The following is a 22,846-nucleotide window of genomic DNA, read 5'->3' as shown; positions in this document are numbered from 1 at the left end:
CTTAGATAGCAGTCGCTCATACTCACACACACACACTGGGTAAATAAGTGAACAAAAAAGCCAGGATTGTTAGCATGCACTTGTAATCCCAGCATTGTGTGTGTGCACACTCATGTGTATAGTCAGGCAGATTCCCAGGGTGCTCTGGCCAGGCAGCCTTGCCTAATTGAAAGGTCTAGGCAAATAGACTGCAAAGTTGACTCAGCGAGTGCATTCTGCTTTTGTAGAGGACTCGGAGTTTGGCTCCCAGCACCCATGTGAAGTGATGCACAATCACCCAAGGAGAGAGACAATGAAAAAGGATGTATTTCATCAGTAGCCCAAAAGGACTTGAGGCCTAGCAACAGTCAGGAAAGTCAGTGTGGTAATGGATCCTCCTTCGGCTGAGTACTGTGATGTTTACAGGCCTGACCTCCTCCTTGACTTCATTCATGAAAGACCTTAAGTGCAGGGCCACTCACTTCCTCGATGACTCCAGGATTTCTGATAACCAGGAATTAATGTAATAACTTTGTTTGCTTTTTAAATGCAAACTGAATTTCTAGGTAGTTTTTCCACATCATAGACAACTAGTTTACTTGTGTAGGTTGAAAGGGGACCAAAGCCTGACCCCTGAGTGACCTTGGGACTAGCTGGCAAGAAGCTGAGCAGAACGTCTTGCTTGGGCTCTTTTAAGTACTGGGCCCAACCTCTCAGGTCATAGGCTCAGAAGCAGCCTAGCGTGGCATTGTTTAATTGGATATCTCAGCTTTTTCCTACTCCACTTACTAAATTGTGACTGTTTCAGTTGATCCAGGGGAAAGTGGATCAACAACATACCAAATGTCAGTGAACAAAGAGCCAGGTCTAAGACAGAGAATACCTTCAAGAAATGGTGTATGACTTCTGCTTTTAGGTGTGATGGCTGATCCATCAAATAATCACATATGCGAGTCATCCATCGAGAAGCCAAGCAGTCACATGCCCTGCATACTGTGGGCCTCTGCATTCTGTGAGCCCAACTCCAAGATACTCTGTCCACTCATCAAGGAGTACCAACAAGAGCTAGTCTCTACTCGTCTCCCCAGATAGCATTGGAATAAGAACTCTATTCTTTGTTTTCCACATGCAAATGTGGGGCAGGTAGGTATTGCATGTGAATGTGAGTGCCCACAACTCTGGGTCCCTGGAGGAGGAATTACATGTGGTTGTGAACCACCTGCCATGGATGCTTAAAACTGAGCTCAAGTCCTCTGCAAGAGCAGTACATACACTAAGACGATCTCTCCAGCTTGGAGAAGTCCATTCTTCTTTAAAAACTCTTTACTGATTCTCTGGATTTCACATCATGCACCCTGATCCCACATCCCCTTGCCTCTGCCCTCTGCCTTTGCAAACTTCTCCCCAAAACAAAACAAAAATATAAAAGAAAACCCAAAATCAAGACAAAAAAAAAAACCCTCAGCGTGGAAGCTGTAGCATGGCCCAGTGAGTCACATAATATAACCTTTAATGTGTACATCTTTACTTCTAAGTGTTTGTTGCAATGAGTCGTTGGTCTGGTTCAGGGGCTCTAGCTTCTGCTGCACTTTGATACTCAGCCCTTACTGGGGTTCCTCTCAGATATCCTGTTGTCCTGTGTCATGCATATCTTGCAGCTTTGGGTCTGTAGGACTGGCCCCTCCCCATGCTCCAGCAGTTCATTGATGAGGTGGGTGTTGGGGTGGACCAGTTCATAGCCCTCATTCTGGGTCTGTGTGGTAGCTGAGTGGGTCAGCCTGCCAGCTTTCCCTCATTGTCACCACTAGGGAAAGCACTCCAGCCCTGCTTCAGCTAGCTCACCCCATGTGGCCCAGCAAGGTCAGTTCTGCTGCGGTCTGGCTCACCCACACTCACACCACCATGGCCGGCTCTACTGTCTTGCTCAGGGGAGGTGCAGGGTCCTCTCTCCCATTCTTCCATTTGCTGCACTTGGTGAGGGGCAGGGCCAGCTCTCTGTTCTCATGCCCCTGAGGATGGATCTCCTGCCTGCTGCAGGTGGCTAGGGGTGGGTTGGCAGACATATTTCCCTCACCCTTGCCACCACATGACAATCAAGGGAAGGGTCATGGGCAGCTCTCCTGCTCTCACACCCACGGGACCAGCTCACCTGTGCCCCTGTCAACAGGATCAGCTCTAGTGTGCTGCACAGGCAAGGTCCGGGGCCTTCTGTCCCTTGTACTGCAGCCCATGAGAGGCTGAGCCAGCTCTCCCACGCCTGTGATCCCAAGGACCAGCTCTTTTGCCTGCCACAGCTGGTTGGGGGGCATTGTTCCCTCACCCATGTTACCACATGGCATATGGAGGGTGGGGTGCAGACAAGGTTAGCCTTTCTACTCTCATGCTCTGTGAGCAGGCATGCCTGTGCCCCTGCCAACAGGGTCAGGTCTAGTGTGCTGCCCAGTTGAGGTGTGGGGCCTGCTCTCCCGTGTGCGGCGGCGGCGGCGGGAGGCGGCGACGGCTGCTGCTGCTGCTGCTGAGGAGCAGTGTCAGTTCTCCCACTCTGATGACCTCAGGGACAGCTCTCCTACCCACCCCAGGTGGAGAGGGTCAGGGGAGCGGAGAAGTCATCTCCCCCACTGTCATGACTCTGGAATCAGCTTTTCCCACCTGCAGTAGGTGGTGAGGGGCTGTCTCTCCCTCACCCATGCCATCATGTGACAGTGTGGCTAGCTGTACCACTCTCACATCTTAGGGACCAGCTCACCCATACCCCATCAACAGGGACAGCTCTACTGTGCTGACCCGGAGGGCCTGCTCTCCGGACTGTTACAGCTGGTGAGGGGCAAGACCAGTTATCCCTGGTGCTACAGTCAGTGAGGGGTGGGGCCAACTCTGTGCAGCGCTATCGACACTGCTTTCGGTAGGAGCAGGGGCCACAGACACCAACGCACACTGTAGCTACAGCAGGGTCATGAACTCAGACATGGCCCTTGGCTGCAGCCCAGGCCCAGACAGCAACATAGCCCTGGATCGCAGTGCAGGCCACTCAGATCTATGTGGCCCAGACAGAGGCTCAGCCCTTGGACACCAACATGTGGCGACCCAGACCTATGATGCCTGTGTGGGCCTTGTAAATATGGGCCATGAATAACAACACAGACCCCAACTATAGCTGAACCATGGACCCAGACATAGTCCTTGGCAGCAGCCTGGACCTAGATGTCACCATGGCTCCATTGGCAGGGCAGATCAGCCAGCATAGACCCAGCAACAGCATGGCCCTCAAGTAGTCACAAGGCCCTGCATGGGGGCCCAGATACCCAGCATTTGCAGTGCTCTTAATGACAACAGGCATCTCAGACATCAACATAGATCATGGCTGCAGCCAGGCCATGGACCCAGACATGGCCTTGGCCACAGCTCAGGCTGTATGGTCCTGGGAGCAGTGCATGTCACTCAGGTCTGAATGGGCCCAGCAGCAGCATAGCCTTTAGACACCAACATGGCAGCCCAGATCATGAGCATTTGTGGAGCTTTTGGTGGCAACAGGAACCACAGACATCAGCACAGTCTCAGACAATGATAGGACCACAGACCCAGATATGGCCCTTGGCAATAGCCTGGACTGAGATGTCAACCTGGTCCTAGTCTGGTTGCAGACTGCCTGGCTCCAGCAGTGGTGTGACCCTCAAATGTCAACATGTCCCCAGGTGGCAACCCAGAGCCCAGGCACCTGCGCTGCCTTCTATGGTAAGAGGATCCATGGACATCAACACAGACCCAGGCGGTAGTATGGCCAGGGCTGCAAATATGGCCCTTGCTTACAGTTTGGGTTCAGATGACACTGTGGGCCCCAGGTGGCAGCACAGGCCACCCAGGTCTGTATGGCCCCAGTGGCAGCTTGACTCACAAAGACCAACATGGCCTCAGGTGTTGGCCAGACTGTAGGCCTCTGCATGGCCCTTGGTGTCAACAGGAATCACAGATAGCATTTAGAGCCTAGCCATAGCAATGCCACAGACCCTGACATGGTCCCAGCAGCAATCCTGGCTCAGACATCACCATGGTCCTAAGTAGCAGCATAGGTCTTCCATCCTCGAGTGGTAGCACAGGCCTCTTAGATCAGCATGGGACCACAAATGATACATAGGCTGTTTTGTTTGACTTCCTAATAACTAAAGAATCTTGCACAGAGCTGGTAGCTTGGCAGTGGTACAGCACTTACATGCAAAATCCTGATTGTGATGGCTGGCAAAAAAAAATTATGCAAAAATCCAAATTTAGGAGTTGACTTTAAAAATGATTAGATATGGCCACACTGAACCTATATTCTTACCTGCCCTTTCTTTGGAGTCATAGGTTTCAATCCTCCACTGCTTTTACACTGTCCCCTTGACCAGTTCCATCCTTGCCCTGTTGTTCCTGCCAGAATGTCATCCGTGAGTTCTTAACAGCCCCAGTCCTTGTGCCCCATGCTGTGCCCAAGTTGGAAGGGACCGAATGTGCCAAGTAGGCAGTGCCAGGATATTTTTAGAGGAGACAGCGGAAGGGGGGAAAGGGATGGTGGCATCATGGGCTAAAAGTGGCTGTCGCCATCACATGTAGAGTTCTTGTTTGATAAAATTAATGAAGGAAAAGTATGAATTCTCGCTTTGCTCCCTCTGAAATTTACAAAGCCTGAGTCACAGCAGCCTGGGCTGAGGCCAGAGTTGAAAAAGCAGCTGGGGACTTCTGTGCCCAAGTCAATACTGTAAAGGGGCCTGGGAGATGCTTGTGTGCCACAGGAGCCTGACGAGTACAGTCCGGGGGTGGGGGCACTGGGTCGGTCTGTGGAGTGTCCTGGTTCCCACTGTTTTGAGAAGGAAACCAGGAATGAGCTGATGGGTTTGCTCTGGCAACAAGATCAGGCACCGACTTAGGAAAGGAAGACCAAGGTTTATTATGATTGGGTAAAACCCCTAATTGCCACTTTGGAGAGAGCTCAGTTTTAATATTTGTATCTGTAGCCAAGGGTCTCTCTTCCTACAAAAGCACTGCAGGTAATTAGTGGCTGGGCATCATGGAAGAAATGGCTATTTGTTTTATTTTTAGTAAAAGCAGCTCAGAACTTTCCTGACTTCTGCCTGTTTTCATTTCTTCTGGCTACCAGTGGAAGTTAAAGGGAAAGAGCAGGGCTGAACTGCTTGCTCACTGCCGTTAGCCTTTGCCAGGGGACTGTTTTATTCCCGAGGGAAAAGCATGACTTCTCCCTGTTTCCATCTGATGGACTCAACACCAGAGCCAGAGCCTGAGGACAGTCTCTATGAGAAACTCACAGCTTTTCCCTTGGAGGAGTACATACCAAGGTAAGCATGGAGAGTTGTGTTTGTCCTTCTGAAGAGGGGCTAGAATGTGTAGGAAAGGATCAGAGGCACACAGCTACTCACTGGATGTCTTTATTATGTCCCCACACTCATCCCCCACATCCTGGGCCCCAGGGGAGCTCACCCGTGTGGATCATATCCACCTGCTCCATGTCCTCTGGTTTCTATTTATTTGGGTTAGGTAAGTTCAGCACACATTTGGTTTAGGTAAGCACAGTACACATTTGGGTTAGGTAATTGCAGTGCACATTTGTTTTAGGTAAGTTCAATGCACATTTGGGTTATGTTAATACAGTACACATTTGGGTTAGCTAAGTGCAGTGCACTGGTAGGAGCCTGGAGAAGTGGTGGTAGTATTCATATCCTGGGTTCCATGCAAGAGACTCTCTTCAGAGCTGAGGATGTAGATCTGCTGCAGAATGGTTGTTTGCCGTGCCACAGGTTTTGTGTTTGATCTCCCGCACTGGGAAAAAAGACCCACCTGCTCAGTATAGATTCTAGAAGCTATGGCTTTCCTCTTCTCTTTGGTTGGTGCATAATTGGAGTTCTTCTAGAATCAGCCTCTATCTTATAGACAGATGAGGATTAACTTTCCTCAAGTTATCCTAATTTGATTGTACCATCTCATTCTTGCAAGGAAACAGATTTCTGTAAGAACCTTGACTGCATAGCAATATCCCCCACCATAACTAGGTCTTCTGGAGCAAGGCTTCCTTTCCTTAGTATCAAGCAGTATCGGCCAGGATGAATCATATGTGCAGAGAAGGGCTGTTCTCCCACCACTGGGGATGGTGAATCCCAATGACTACTGGTAGACCTGAACAGCCCAAGGGACCCTTTCTTCTTGCCTACTCTGGACTAAGTGAGAGCCACTTAAAGACTGTATAAGGAACCTTTCAATTTGCAGACAAATGTTCTTTCCACAGCCTTAGTCCAAGGCCTATACTGACTTATATGGGTGACTCAGAGATTCAGACACATGGCCTAGTGAAGAGCCTTAAAAGGATGCATCCCAACTCTCACCTCTGCTTCCCCCTTATCGAACCAAGGGGGGAGCACAGGAATCCCTCTCTCTGAAATTTCAGCTTGGGTCCTGTGTGTGTTGCAGTAAATCTCCAAAGACAAACTTACATGTGTGTGGCCTTCCTCCAGGATTCTTCATCCCCCTTTGAAAGAAAAGATGGTGATGAAAGAGTGAGCAGCCACAGCCTTTTGCCCCAATCTTCGTCAGTTCTCCGTAATCATCTTTGATGGGTATCAGTAGCTGCTGCATGGTTTGATTGTGTGCCTGGGGTGATATGGGGAATTGATGGGAGATGTCATTCTGTATATGTTTCTCATACTGGTTAATAATAAAGCACTGTTGGCCAATAGGAAAGGAAGATAGGAGGGACTAGGAGACAAGGAGGAAATAGGAAGTAGTTAGGAGGAGTCAAGATGGAGAGTCTAAAGAAAGAAGTATGCCACCGGCTCCCCGGTAAGAGAAATACATAGATCAGCAGAAATGGGTTAATAATTAAGGCAGAGCTAGCCGATAAGAAACAAGTAACCGGGCCAACAGCATTTTATCAAATACAGAGTCTCTGCGTATTATTTGGGGCTGGCGGCGTGGCGGCAGGACAAGACCAGCAGCAGCGGGCAGAAAAACTGTACTCCTTACAAATGGCCGGGCGGAAAAACCCGTACTCGTTACAGGGAATGAAGAAATAACAGACACACATGCCCATTCACAGAAAAGCTGGGATCAGTTGAGAAGTGCTCTCCATGGTGGAGTGGCACCAACTACTACAGCAACCCACAGCCTCAGAGAGTTTCTTATGTACAGCACAGGATTGGCTCATCTCAGTAGGAGGTCTCTGAAGGCAAGAGGTTTCAGGTTGTAAGCACTCCAGGCAGTGTGGTGATGTATTATTTATGATTTATTAAAGTTTGCTTGAGGATTCAGACAACAAAGCCAGCCCCAAGCTAGAAAGAGTAGGCAGTGGTGATACATACCTTTAATCTCAGCAGCCATAGAGATAGGTGGTAGTGGTGGTGGTACACACTTTTAATCCCAGGACTCAGGATTAAGAGGTAGATGGATCTCTGTTAGTTCACAGCCACACTGACTAGGAAATTGATCCGTTCCTAAAAAACAGCTGACACAAAGGTGATCTCTACACTTGGGATCACATGTCTTTAATCCCAGCACTATCGAGGAGTAGACAGGAGGATATGGCTCGGCAGAGAAAGTAATATAAGGAGCCTTTTGCATTTGAAGATTAGTGGGGACAGGATTGCCATTTCGACTGGGTAAAGGTAAGATCTACTGGCTTGGCTTCTTTGCTTGCTTCTCTGATCTTCAGCTTGAAGCTTGAACCCCAATATCTGTCTTTTATTTTTCATGCTACAAGACAGAAAGCTGAAGTTGTTAGTTTTTCACATACTGATTGATTGAATTTGCACACATTGTAAATATGTACTTGGACCAGAGGAAGGCTTTGCTATCTCCATGGGTCTGAGGCATTGGGCCCTTGTTGTTCCCTTGTCAACAATACATATTTACTCAAGGCTTCCTCTGCTACCTACAAGTAGACTAGCCTCTGACAAGTTTTGGAACAACAGAAAAAAAAAGCACACACACAGATCAAAGGAATGTATAAGAAAAGGATTGTGTTTAATCATTCTTCTTTATAAAATATTTTTTGAAATTATAAAATAATTGTAGCATCTCCATCTCTTTTCCTCTTTCTAAAACCTCCCATGTACTCCACTCTTGCTCTCTTTCAAAACTATTTCTGCATTAATTGTTGTAACATATATACATGAACACACACACACACACACACACACACACACACACACACACACATATATATATATATATATATATATATATATATATATAACCTGCTCAGTCTGAATGATGTTATAACCTGATAGTCTGAATGATGTTATGTGTTATATATAACCCCAGGGCTGACCACTTGGTACTAGATAACCAATTGGGGACCTCTTCCCTGGGGAAGACCATTTTTCCTGCTCTCAGAATTTCCTAGTTGCCTATAGTTCTTTGTCTAGGGTTGAGTCTCTATGAGATGTCCCACTTCCATGTTACCATGTACTGCCCATTGGTGTTGGCATTGTTCAAGTCTTGTTAGGTAGCCATGTTGATGATACTTCATGGGTGTTGAAGGGACTCAGGCCAGCTCAATCGTGGTGAACATGATTCTGACAGGCCTTGCCCTTCTCTCACATCCCCTCTACCTTGCTTAAAACCATTAGATGGCATCCCTAAAGCTAGCCACCAAGTTCTATTCCCTTATTTGGCTACTTCCTCCTCCTGAATCTGACTACCAGAGTCCAGATATCAAAGCATTGATGTCCAGCTATCAGAAGCCCACTAACTAACATGTCCAACTAAAATAAAAAACCTCATTCTAACATAGTGCTTCTCTCATAAACTGCCATTTTTCTATGTCTCACATCTGTCTCTATGCAGAGGTGGTCCTTTGTCCCTTTGGGACAAAAATCCCTGCCCCCTCTCCCTTGTTCCCTTCCCTTTCTCCCTCATCCTCTATCTAGGATAGTGTTTGTCTCTTATTTCCTGTCCTCTGTCCCTCTGAGGCAAATAAATTTCCTTTGTGCTGAGAATTTGACCTTGGGGGTTCTGAGCCCACACTTTTCCTTTTCAGGTGCTGCCTCTCTGACATTTCTAGGAGACAGAATCTCACAGCAAACTTCCTGTTTCTCTGCTTTTCAGTCTCCTCTTCCTTACTGATTCCTGAGGCTTTTGATGCAGGAGTTGTTGTAGACATATCTGTTGCTACTGGGTACAACACAATCTCTTGTTCTCTTCATTTTGATTGATTATAGTTTTCTGTAATGGTCTCACTCTGTTATAAAGAGAGTCTTTGAAGAGGGGTGAGTACACTTATCTGCTGGATTAAGGATAAAAGTTCAGATAAATGGTAACTAGAGGTTATGCTGGTTTAGTAAGGTGGTGGTTGTAGGTTCTCTTCCAAGGTCCATGACACTACTAGTTTCAGGTAATGTAGTTGGCTATGTTTCCCAGCTCACTGGAAATTTTTTATTGCAAAGGAGTAATATGAGATGGAACTATCCTTCAAGAACAGAATATTTTATTTAGCCATTTGAGTCCATGTCTTCCTTCAAAACATAGCTTAATATACTGTCCCTATCCTCTAATGATAAAGAGCTACTGTCATGGTGAGGTGTTGACACAGGTTACCTTATGTTGGTTTCCCACAAGGTTAGAAACACCAGTCCTTGTTTTCCTCTCATACAGTACAAGCACTCCTAGAAAGGGTCTTTTGGAGCACTATTTACTAGACATTAGTCTGTGGCTATTGAGAGGCTTGTTTGGGTTTTTCTCTGAACAAAAGTTCCCCTCTCCCAGGCACTCTGCCAATGGGTTTTTCTCCCAATATGAGCTCTGATCTCTCTTCTGTTAAGTGAAGAATCTAGGCAGCTTCCTCTCTTAATCTTGACATGCATATATACACTTTTATGCAACGGCCATTTCAGGATCCTTCAAGTTCTTCTACATATAGTTGCTCATAAAAACAACTTCAAAATACTCCAAAGAATGGTGTACAATGCTGGAGTAGATCAATGAGATCAAATTGAAGACCCAGATATAAGAGTCCACATTGCTATAGACACCAGATTTTTGACGAAGAAGCCAGAAATATACACTGTAAAAAAAGAGATCTTCAGCAAATGGTGTTAGTCAAAATGGATGACTAACAAATAGATTCATATTTATCACCCTGCACAAAAATCAACTCCAAATGAGTGAAGGACATCAGTATAAAACCAGGTATGCTGAACCTGATAGAAGAGAAAGTAGGGGATAGCCTTGGACTCGTTGACACAGAAAAAGACTTTCTGAACAGAGCACCAATAGCACAGGCACTATGATCAATAATTCATCAATGAGACCTAATGAAACCAAAAAGCTTCTGTAAGGCAAAGGACACTGTTATTTGAACGAGTAGCCACCTACAGAATGGGAATTTTTTTTTTTTACCAGCTGCACATTCAGTAAAGGGTTAATATCAGAAATATATTTTAAAAACTCAGAAAACTATATAGCAAAAAATAGAATCCAATTAAAAATGGGGTATAGATCTAAACAGAGAATTCTTAATAGAGGAAATCCAAATGACTGAGATACACTTAAAGAAATGTTCAATATCCTTAGCCATTGGGGAAATACACATTAAAACAACTTTGAGATTTAATCTTATACCAGCCAGTATGGCCCAAGTAAATAACAGTGTGGTCTCCAAGCCTAGCTAAGGATGCACCTTTTGACAAGTGGTATTGAAATAGATATCCGCATGAAAAACATACCTCAACATTTATCTATGCAAACTCAAACTTGAACATGGATGATACACTTACATTTAAGAGCAAACACTTAATAATAACAACTTCACGAAAACAGAAAATTTAAAACCTTTAAAAGCCACACTGTTAAGGAAAACCTGAGATTAGGAGGATTAATTGCAAAGCATATTGAAAAGATAATCCGGATGTGACAGCTCCTGACATAGGATTTGCGTCACAAATCAAAAGAAACAGTTTCAAGTAATAAATAAATAACAAACCACACCCTAAAATTGGAGTATTCAATGACTTTCCCAGAGAAGTGAATGCAAGTGAGAAGGTATGATGACAGATGAGTGCACAATAAAGTGCCGTAATCAGCGTCCATGGAAATGTATATTAAAAAATCACAACAAAACACTACTACACACTCTCTAACTGACAATAATAAACACACACAAAAATTAAGTGTAAGTATCTCTCATCTGTTTCTGGTGGCACTATGAAACAGCACAGTCTCTTTAGAAAACAATAGAATAGTTAGGAATAGAAGATAGGAAAGAGAGAGAGAGAGACAGAGACAGAGAGAGAGAACATAAAAGAGGGAGCCAATATTGGTTTGAAGATAAAATTGAACACAAAGAAAGGTCGAGAGAACTACAAGACTGCTCCCAAGTAACAATCTCAGCTTCCGTGGAAAGGCTATCATAAATGCCCTTCCCGGAGAGTGAGATCAACAACTAACTTCTCCATGGAGCCCTCAACTAATGCCTGTTGAAAATAGGAGCAAACACCCATACATAAACACTGAGTCGAACTAGAACCCAGAAGCAGATGGAGAGGACAAGACCATGCAGCAGAAACACATAGAGGCAGCTTACCTGAACAAGGAGGAGCTAACGGCCACTAGACTGATAGCTGGGAAGCCAGCATGGGACTGACTCAGGCCCCCCTGAATATGGGTCTCAGCCAGAAGGACTGAGTAGTCTAAGAGACCTCAGACAGTGGAGCCAGGATGTATCCCTGGTGCACAAAAGGACTTTGCGAACATATCCCCCTTGGAGGGATAACTGCCTTAATCTAGAGACAGGAGAGAAGCCCTAGTCCCTACTTCACAGGACCTGTCAGATCTACATGACCCCAACTGGATGGCATTCCCCTACATATGGAATTGGGGTGGGGGGATGGGAGGGGAGGGTGTTTAGAGTGCTTGTGAGAGGGCAGAGAGGGTAAAAGGGAGGGAAGGAGGGAGGGAGGGAGGGAGAGGGAACTGGGATCGACATGTAAAATAATAAATTAAATTAAAAAAAAAATGCTTTGACTCCAAAATTTAAGTTGAAGGACAAGTTACTGGGGAAAAGGATTTCTATTTTTGTTTCCATAGAAAATGAAAAGATGTGGATTCCTTCCAGACTAATGTGGTTTGATCACGCCAGACCACCTGAAACATAGTACAAGCTGATCCTACATTCAAAACAGCTGGACAAAACAGCCCTACAGACTACAGCCAGGATATCTGAATCTTCTTCGAATCCCCCCAAGACAGCAGGAAGTAGTTTGGAAAGAACGACGCCCAAATTCCCAAATATTGTGTATAAATGTTTGTTTTCATTTAATTGAACTTTGTTATATAAAAATAAAATAAAATAATAAAAAAGAAAACAATAGAATAATTCCTTTTAATGTTAAGCCTCCAGTTTCTCTGGTGTCCATACAACCCAATAATCATATTTCTGGCAACACAAAAGCTTTTGAGAAAATTCATAGTAGCTTTATTCCTAAAGGTCACAAAACAAGTATTACCAACTGGCAACTAAATAAACATTCAGCAATGTGGATTTGATAGCAGAATATCATTCAACAATAGAAATAATTATTTGATATATATATTAAATGGATGAATCCCCAAAGCATTGTGGATTCATGAAAGGACAGTCACAAAAGACCACATACTTTTAATTTCATTTTTACACCCTAGAAAAGGCAATACTATATAACTCAAAAGAGTCTGGAAGATCATGTGGTGAACACTGCCTACAAAGGGATAGATAAACATTTTTAAAATTCAGTATATTGGGTTTCCTTTCCCCTAAGTACTTGCAGATCCTCTACACTTCCACACCCACCCAAATCCACACCCCCTCTCTCTCTTTATTACAAACATGTAAAAACTAAAATTAGATAAAATAAAAACAAACAGACCATAATAGGACAAAACAAGCAGGAGAAAAAGAGCCAAAGAAAATCTACAAGAAACATAATACACACAGGGACACACAGGTTCTTCACACACAGAAACTTCATTAAACACAAACCCAGAAATAATAATATATACACAAAGGGCCGATAGACAGGACGATTAAAAAAGCCTCAAGAAAGCACTATCAGACAAAGAACCTACAAAAACGCCATTGAGTTTGTTTTATGGTGGCCATCTATAGCTAGGCATGGGGTCCAGCCTTAAGAGTGTTTTGTACAACCACCGAGACTGCTTTGGAGCAAACTAAATTTTCCTCTGTGAACACTTATCAGTTGGAGATAGCTCCTGGGCTAGGGATTGTGGCTTGTGTTCACGTCCCATCTCAAGCTGGAACCTCCTCTGGGCCAGAACCCTGAAGGGCCTGTTCACACTGCCACAGTTTCTGAGAGTTCACATGTGCATCCATCTTGCTGTGTTTAGAAGGTTTTGTTTCCTTGGTGTCATCAATCCTCTCTGTCTCTTACACCCTTTCTGCTTCTTCTTACGCATGATTTCCTAGTCCTTGAGGGGAGAGGTCTGATGGAAACATCCCAAATTTAGGACTGAGTGTTCCAAGGTGTTTAACCTTCCACATATTGTCCAGCTGATGGTCTCTACTTGCTCCCATCCACTGCAGGAAAAATTTCTCTGATAGTGACTGATTACAGACAGTAATCTATGTGTAGAGTAGAATATTGTTAGGAGTCACTGAGTCACTTTAATGCTACATATCATTAACAAAATGGTAGTATTTGGGTTCCCCTAGGTCCCTAGTCTATCGAGTCTCAGGTTCTTGGCTGCCTAAGAAGTGTTGGGGATGGATTCCATCTCATGGAGTGTATCTTAAAGCCTATCAGATATTGCTTAGTTAGTCCCACAAGCTTTGTGTCACTGTTTCACTAGAGAATCTTGTAGACAGATCAGCACTGTAGATCAAAGAGTTTATACGTGGGCTGGGGTTGTTGTTTACTTCTTTTCTTTGGTATCATGTAGAGTATCTTCCATTACTGTGAACACTGGTCATTAGGAATGAGAGCTCTAGGTAGGCAACAGGTTAAATTCTCCATGTTCAATGAGTTGTTTGGGTGTTGTCTTCAGGAATAGGGTCTTACCATCTGTTTGTGGAGAGCAACCAATAGCCTTGGTTGTTTGGAAGTTCCCATGGGGTCCCTTTGGCCAACAACTAGAGATGGTGTTGTATGAATGATGCTCTGAAAGTGAAGTTTAGATTACATTGGAGATCGAAAGATAATGGAGATGTCAGAGTCATGGGCTGTCTGCTGAGGGGAACTGGAAAGGGAGTGGAGCCAGCCCAAGAGACAGAAGTGTGGTGCAGTCAACAAAACTGGAAGGAGTAAGAGACTGAAAAAGCACTGAAGCTCTTTGACATTGGACATAAGAGCTATAGGATTTGGTCCAACATTTCCTCGCAATAACCCCTTTCCTTCTTTTTGGAATAGTAACATATATTCTGTGCAATTGTATGTTGGAAGTATGTAATTGGCCTCTAAATTTTACAGGAGTTACAGTCAAGAGATTGCCTTGAGTCTCAGAAGAGACTGGACTTTTTAAACAGTCATAAGACCATAAGATTATAGGGACTTTGGAGTAAAAGCATTTTACTTTATGAAAAGGCTACAAGCCTCTGTTGGCTGAGGGTTACAGTGTTTCTTCACAGCAACAGGAAAGTAACTAATATACTAAAAGTCTTATTCTAATTGCAATTCCTTCCTTAAGTGCGCAAGTTCCCTCTGGACAGATACCATAGTCCTCATTTGCAGGTCTTCTCACCACTAGCAAGGGAACTACAACTGCCTGTACAACAGCATTTCATCTCATACCACAGAAGGAGACTGCCACCCTAGGATTTTCCCAGTAGATACTCTATGTACACTCATTAATTCTGTCAGCCCCTATTATTCAGACATCAAGTACCCTGTGACTTTTTCTGGGGAGACAAAAAGAAACATCTACTCACTCCGGATAAAGAGGGAACCAACAAACTAAAGAAATAATGACTGTGCAGGTATATGGACCCCTGGACGTCCCATGAATCTCACAGGCCTCTACTCTCCTTCCATGAGGTTATTTCAATCAGGCCAGTATTAAAAGATGATCACTGTTGCTCTGATTCAGGCAGAAATGGTCATGCTGAACCCAAAGAAAACAAACAACAATAAAAAAAAAAACTTCACAAGAATATTACAAACTATAGTGAACCTACTGTGCTGTAGAACTTGGGAAGCCATTGCCCTTTTCGAACTATATTTTCTCTATTGTTATCTTCACTTTTTACCCTCCCTATTCCCCCTATCCCTACCCATCCTTCTGAAGACCATTGATGTCTTCTATAAGTGCAACATTTTTAGCTTACATATATAAGCAAGAATGTATGCTATTTGTCTTTTTGTGCCTGACTTATTTCTCTTAACATAAAAGTTTGCACTTTACTGATAATGGTTACATGAGTATGTACCCTTATCTAAATTTTCCAACTAGACATCAAAGAGAAGAAATTTGGTTACATATATATTAGTATTTTATAACTTTATGTTTTGGGTTGTGAGCCTAGTATTTAATAACTGAGTCATCTCTCTAACCCAATATAACTTTCAATTTAAAACTAAGTAAATGAGGGCTTCTGTCTGTACTTTATTTGCAACTAGTTAAGCTTGAAGTATTTGACTAGCATTTATGCCACATAAAATCAGAAATACTAAAATCTGCTTCTCTAAAATTTGCTTAGATCAGCTAGTACAAGCTAATGAATATATTACCTCCAGTTTATTCTTCTTTCTTCAGCCCTGTCACAGAAATTCAATTAGCTCTTACCTTGTTGAGTAATTGATAGTAGAGCTCTGTTCACTCATCCAAGGAAAAACAAGATGTTTTGAATGGTTAAGATGTCCCACATACCCCTATATCCTGAACTCTCTCTCTCTCTCTCTCTCTCTCTCTCTCTCTCTCTCTCTCTCTCTCTCTCTCTCTCTCTCTCTCTCTCTCTCCTGTGTTCTGGCAGTCAAACCCTGGGTCTTAAACATGGCAGGCAAGGACTCTGTCAGTGAGCCACTTTCTAGCCCTGAACCATTGGGTTTTGATGGGTCATTTCCTTGGACTGGTGACCTTTATGAACTCACAGATTGGTGACCTTTATGCATGGGGAAAGATTCAGCAGCCTGGCAGAGCCTTTGGAGTGCTCCCATTTGGCTTTGTCATTTCCCTAACATTACCCTGGAGCATAGAAAATAATTTAAAACTTTTAAGCCTCATTTTCCTTTTTTATGTCATGCTTTTGTGGGATGGCTACAAAGGTTACATGAAATTATACATGTCAGTAATCTAGCATAGAGAATATTTCAGGCAGCAATATTACCCCATCATCCTCTTAGTTGTTTAGTGAGCCTTGATTAAAAAAAAAAAAAAAAAAAAAAAAAAAAGAGTGGTTGAGGAAACCCATGAAGAACTCAGCTAAAGAAGAGTTGAAATGGCAATTTTATTTTGTTTATAGCCAACTTTGTTCTACAAAGAACTTCAAACAACTTATAAAATAAATATAAATAAAGGCTAAAGATAAACACAGGTTGGAACCTATGAGAAGGAAACAGATAAAAAATAACAATATCGTCAGCAAGAAATGCAAGTTCTAAAGTGCTGATAGTTGGTGTGAAGAAGTCATACTGAAATTTACAGCTTACCTCTTCACTGGCTAGAAGCAAGCTGAGTCCTGAGGAGAAGGCTGCTTTCCCTTTACATCCCAGAGACCTCATCTAGAGGAAACCATTGTGAAGTGGGTGGTTTCTCAAACACCACCCCTACAAAAACAGAACAGCAGGTTTCATAAAACACTTCAGTGTAGTCCAAAACATGGATCCACACCACCACAAAATCACATGGCCTGGTAAAGCTTGAAAATGTAGAAGAATTTCTGTCTGTCCTTTCAGGCAAGACTCTATAACTACTTCCTGAAACTGGCTTTTGACAAGTGTTGGAGAACAGGGAGTTCAAAATGGTGATTTCCAGTAGGAATTTTAACATGGATATTTTGAGTTTTTAATTAAAAGACAATCTGGGCTAAGGTGCAGGATTAAAACCTTTTGAATAGTGAGACTTGTAACCAAACCTACTGCTACATAGAGGTAGGATACAGGGTACACTATGGACAAGGTCAGAAAAACACCCAAGAATCAGTCCTGGGACCTCTGACATGTCAAGGAAAGAGTCTCTAGGACTCAAATTTCTAAGCTATAGCACAAGGCCGTAATGATTTTGGCATGGAAAGATTTCAGAGCATATGTAAGCTATCATCTATCGTGAAGAAATCTCAATAAAATATACATAGAATTTCTAATTATAAGCAGTGTAGATTCTGAACAAACACTTCAAGATGAATTAGTTGTATACTATATTCTGAGATATTGAAGTGATTTGGCCATTGGTCAGGAATTGTTGAATATAAGCCACATGAACTACATAACACATCTGCCAGGGACAATGAATTTAACTTAGGATAGTTGATCTTTTCTTCTGGTGACATTTGGCTAGCAAGGACAAAATTTTAGGACACTTTAGTAACAATAAAACTCTTTAGGAAGAAAGAGCTGGGTTGATGGGGGAATGTTCTTCTGTATATATATATTTCTCTTATTGGTTGATAAATAAAACACTGATTGGACAATAGGCAGGCAGGAATCAGGAAGCATAGGCAGGGTAACCAAATGAAGAGAAGGCTGGGGAGAGGAAGGCAGGGCGAGGCTGTGAGGAGATGCCATGTAGAGACCAGGAAGATGGGATGCACCAGGTATTTTCTCTGGTAAGGTAAGGCCATGTAGAAACACAAAGATTAGTAATTATGGGATAATAATTAAGAGAGAGCTAGCCTGTAAGAAGACTTAGCCATAGGCCAACAATTTGTAAATCAATATAAGTCTTGTGTGTTTATTTGTAGCTAATTGGTTGTTGGACCAGGCTGGAAAGAAACTCCAGCTACACTGGATTGGATCATTTTGAAAGAGATCAGTCCAAGAAGGCTACCTACCCACAGGGGGAAAGAGACCCACAAAGAAGTAGACTTGAAACCCAGAGCTGAAAGGAAAGTTGGAAGGCAAATTGAGCCAGTGGAGACACCAGGCCAGCTCTCCATTGGTGACTGGTCCCAAAGGGAGCATAGACCCCACTGACGAGAAGGAACTGTAATTGGGAACTATGCAGGGACTTTCATTTTCCTCTCCCCAGAGTATCTGTTTACTTGATCATTTGGTGGGCAGGATCCTGTTATGCAGACAAGTTTAGCCTGAAATCTACAACTTGCCTGTCTCAGCATCCTGGGTAGTTTTACATGGGGTTATAGACATGACCACTATAACTGGATCCCCACAATTTACTTGTATAGTTTATTTTCTGTATTCTTTTATGGTACTGGAGATCCCTCCCTCCCTCTCATCCTCACCTCCCCCCAACCGAGTGTGCTCGAGTACCAGCATGTGGAGGCCCAAGACTAATTAGGCTTCTCTGGCTAGCTAGTGAGCATTAGAGATCTACCTATCTCTATCTCCACAGTGTGGGGTTAGATGTATATATCACCACACTGATTTTTGTATGTTGGCTTTGGGGTTGAATTCATGCCCTTAAGTTTGCATGGCAGGCTCTTAGCCTACTGAACTTTTCTTCCTTTTCCTTAAGTGTAGTGAGATACTCATTTTGTCTGCACCTGTGGCAAAGACCACGTCCATTGGAGGTGGGGACAGGGGCGAACATTACCTGGGGGAGCTAAGTCTGAGGAGGGGGCTCCGAGCTCTCTTGCTTGCAGCACAGGGGGGGTGGAGGGGCAGGAGAACATCCGGAGGCATCCTTGGGACCAGGAACCTGTTGGTGTCCATGTAAGTTATTTCTCCCTGAATAAACATATATTCAGCCTATTTGTTTCTCCTGATCCCTATTGAGCCTCAATACCCAAGAAATGATAGTCTTTTCTTCCTGTTACATTAATTGACTGGGCTCACTTGACTTTGTAGAAAAAAGGCAGTAGTCTCCCTGAGCATTTGGAAAAATAGACCTGGTACTTATAGCACGCTGGGGTGATGATGACTAACAGTTTTCACTATCTCTGCCTCCTTCCTCGACTCTGCTATGAACCTACATTCATGACACATGGAAGAAGTTTCCAGAGCCTGTTGCATGATGGTGTGCGCCAATTCTCCATTTTCCTTCTGAGTGGCAGAAGCTACTCTGGACCATTGGTGCTCTGGCCTCTGTTCCACAGGAATTAAAGGTGTTGTGCCTTGGCAAAAACTAAAATAATGAAAGAAAGAAAAAAGAAAGAAGGAAGGAAGGAAGGAAGGAAGGAAGGAAGGAAGGAAAATACTATGTTGTAGGTTGACTCATTTCCTGATGCACTAGAGTCTAAAGAGGTTTGTGTAGAGTCCCCAGTGTGCCTAATTTCATACCCTGCAGAGGTTTGAACCCCAAATGGATTCTAGATCAGGTATGATGAGTATACAGTAGGCCCTGAAAGAACCATAATCTGACCTATAAGTATCCTAAAATACTGATAAGGTGTCTGAATTTGTAATGGGCCACTAATCCAACCAAAGAGTAATATATTTTCCTTCAATGGAGGTTTTGCCGATGTTAACAAAATACAACTGGGCCTAGATAGATGGCTCAGTGGTTAAGAACACTAGCTGGTCTTCCAGAGATCCTGACTTCAATTCCTGGCAAGCACATGGTGGCTCACAACCATCTGTAATGAGATCGGATGTTCCTTCTGGTCTGCAGGGATACATGCAACAACACTGTATACATAATAAATAAATAAATAAACCCAAAAAAAACAAAAGGTATTGTTCTACTTTTCTCTAAACCATCCTTTCTGTGTAGCCCACCAACCAGCACAGTGCTCAGTGTTACAATATTTGCCCGACATGTGCAAGATCCTTGGTTCAATCCCTGGCTTGTGATGGATAGGGAGAAGATGTTATGGGGTATTTTTACCCGGTGTGAAGATGTACTGTTGTGATTGGTGTAATCAAAAGCTGAATGGCCAACAGCTAAGCAAGAGAGCATAGGAGAGACATCTGGGCACAAAGAATTTGGGAAGAAGGAAGGCAGAGTTTCCAGACAGATGCAGAGGAAGCAGGATGGACAGTATGGAGATGAGATAATGAGGCATGTGGAAGAATGTAGATTTAAAAATATGGGTTAATATAAGTTATAAGAACTAGTTAGGAACAAGACTGAGCTGAGGCCAAGTTTTCATAATTAATAATAACTCTTCATGTTGTTATTTGTGGCTGTTGGCAGAAAAGAAAATCTGACTATACATGGTATCCAATGTGGAGAGTCAAATATCCAAATATAGGGGCTGAGAATGCAAAGAAAAGTTCTGGACAAGGAGTCTGATGTGGCGTCCTAGTCCTACATTTTTCCAGGTGGGCTGATGCTCATGGCAAAGTACAGAGACACAGCTTCCAGTAGCTTCCTGATGGCTTGAGTGGCAGACAGTGCCATGTGCTAAACAGAAACATACAGCAGACAGACTGGCCCTTTAAGATTTGGTTCATGTGGTCAAAGAATGCTGCAGATGAGTAGAAAGCTATGTACACACACACACACACACACTCAAAATTCTCTAAAAGGATACAACATGCTTTAAAATGTGCTTGGGTGCTGAAAAAAGAAATGGGTATAAAAAGTCATAGAAAATAGTTTACAACAGCTGGACAAAACAGCCCTACAGACTACAGCTAGGATATCTGAATCTTCTTCGAATCCCCCAAGACAGCGCCCCTTACCAGCAGGAAGTAGTTTGGAAAGAACGATGCCCAAATTCCCAAATATTGTGTATAAATGTTTGTTTTCATTTAATTGGACTTTGTTATATAAAATTAAATAAAAAAATAAATAAAAAAGAAAATAGTTTACAAATAATAAAGTAAAGCCTTTAAAGAGAGAATAAATATGAAAAAATAAGCTACATAAGGATGGAAAATATTAGAACACAGGGTGTTTGAACCTTATATGGTGTGTTAATTTTGAACTTTTTTAATGCTAATGAACAGAAACATTAGATTGTGGAAGGGACACAACCAGCCTAGATACTTTCAGGATATCTGTAGGGGGAACAATTTGCACAGATAAGAGTAAGTAAAAGAGTAAGTAACTGCCATCTCCTTCCTGCTCCAGAAGAGGTAGTCTTTGTCCTTCCAATGCTCTCTGCAACCCAAGAGAGCATGCCCCAGCTCCTCTACCTTAAAGGGGTCACATCTACACCTGAAGCCACGCCCAGAGGGTGTAGCCACGACTATAAGTTCCTGGCAAGGCAAGATGCCACTATAGATATTTTGACTTCAGAATGGAAGCTGGGAAATATGTTGAGGGAGAGGTTGTGCTTTTGTTTCCAGAGGAAATGAAAAGCTATGGATTCCTTCAGAATTAATAAAGATCAGATTTGATTGGGGTATACCTCCTGAGGATCCTGGCTACAGCCATGAGGAAAAAAGCCAAGATATATTATAGGACAGGAAGACCATGATGGAGAAACCCATAAAAACAGATGATCTGAGCTAATGGAAGCTCACTGGTTCCAAACTGACAGCTGGGGAACCTGAATAGGACTAAACTAGGCCTTCTGAATGTGGGTGACAGTTGTATGGCTTGGGCAGTTTGTGGGGCCACTGGTCGTGGGACAAGGATTTATCCCTAGTACATGAACTAGCTTTTGGAATCCTTTCCCTGTGCAGGGTGTTGCTCAGCCTAGATATGAGTGTTGGGAATGGGAAGGGGCTTGATCCTGCCTCAATGTATGACTTTGTTGACTCCCCACAGGAGGCTTCATTCTTTCTGAGGAGTAGATGGGGGATGGGGTAGAAGCCTGGTGGGGGGAGTGGGAGGAGGGATGGGAGAGGGAACTGGGATTGTTATGTAAAATTTAAAAAGATTTAAAAAATAAAACAAATCAGAAGACTATAGGACAAGTGATATGTACACTGATCCCTCCACATGGGGGCAGCTCTGAGATTGAATTGAGACATGATAAATCTTGTTAGCTACAGAATCCTCATGACTTATTCTTACACTCCACCCCTTCATATGGACAGATAAGATTTATATTCCAGTTTGGTTATGCAGTCCAAATGGACTTATAAAGTTAATAGATGCCTTTTATCTGCTTAAACACAGAACAACAATGAAAACATGTTTAACTGACTTGTGCACACTGCACATTTCATACTTGTATTAATACAGATATGTAAGTTACCCTTTAAAAGTTTGTGTATTTTCCTCACAAAATGACTAGACACCAATAAAAACAAGACAAAAAGCCCAGGTGATCCAGCCTCACAGAATTCCTCTATAACAGTTTCCTCAAAATTCTCTACACCCAGAACAGCTTCCAAGTTGCTAGCTGAGATGGTCCAGCCTCACAGACCACTCCAGCCAGGACTTCAGATAAGTTCTACACTTTCCTATCACATAGAGACTAAACGAAATATAATACAGCTAGCTCTCCCAGGACTTGACCATTATCCCAATTTTCTCAAGGTCCCCTGAAGATTCCACCAGCCCCAAACAGCAGGAAGCAGTCTAGAGAACATGACATCCATATCCCCAAGAGGTAGAGTGTGTGGTTTTTGGTGATTTAGTGGATAATGGATGCTTGCCATCATTTAGGAGGACTGGTTGCAAATTGTTACTAGTTATGGTAAGGTAGAAAACTAAATAAGGGAGGTTGGATTCAAAAAAGAGGGGTTATGGGAAGGATAGGATAAAAGTGTAAATTATTGAATCTACTTTTAGACTAAAAAGCAACTAATAGTCTCATTATACATTCCATTGTTATGGATTTTTGTATACTGATACAAAATGAAGGTTATTTTTGTTATACACACAGTATATGTTTCTACTCTTGCTTAAGTTATTTACTTATACAGACCATTTAAAGTGTAATATA

This window comes from Phodopus roborovskii, unplaced genomic scaffold, assembly GCF_943737965.1.
Source record: "Phodopus roborovskii unplaced genomic scaffold, PHOROB, whole genome shotgun sequence".
Lineage (NCBI taxonomy): Eukaryota > Metazoa > Chordata > Mammalia > Rodentia > Cricetidae > Phodopus > Phodopus roborovskii.
This window is presented reverse-complemented; position numbering follows the sequence as displayed.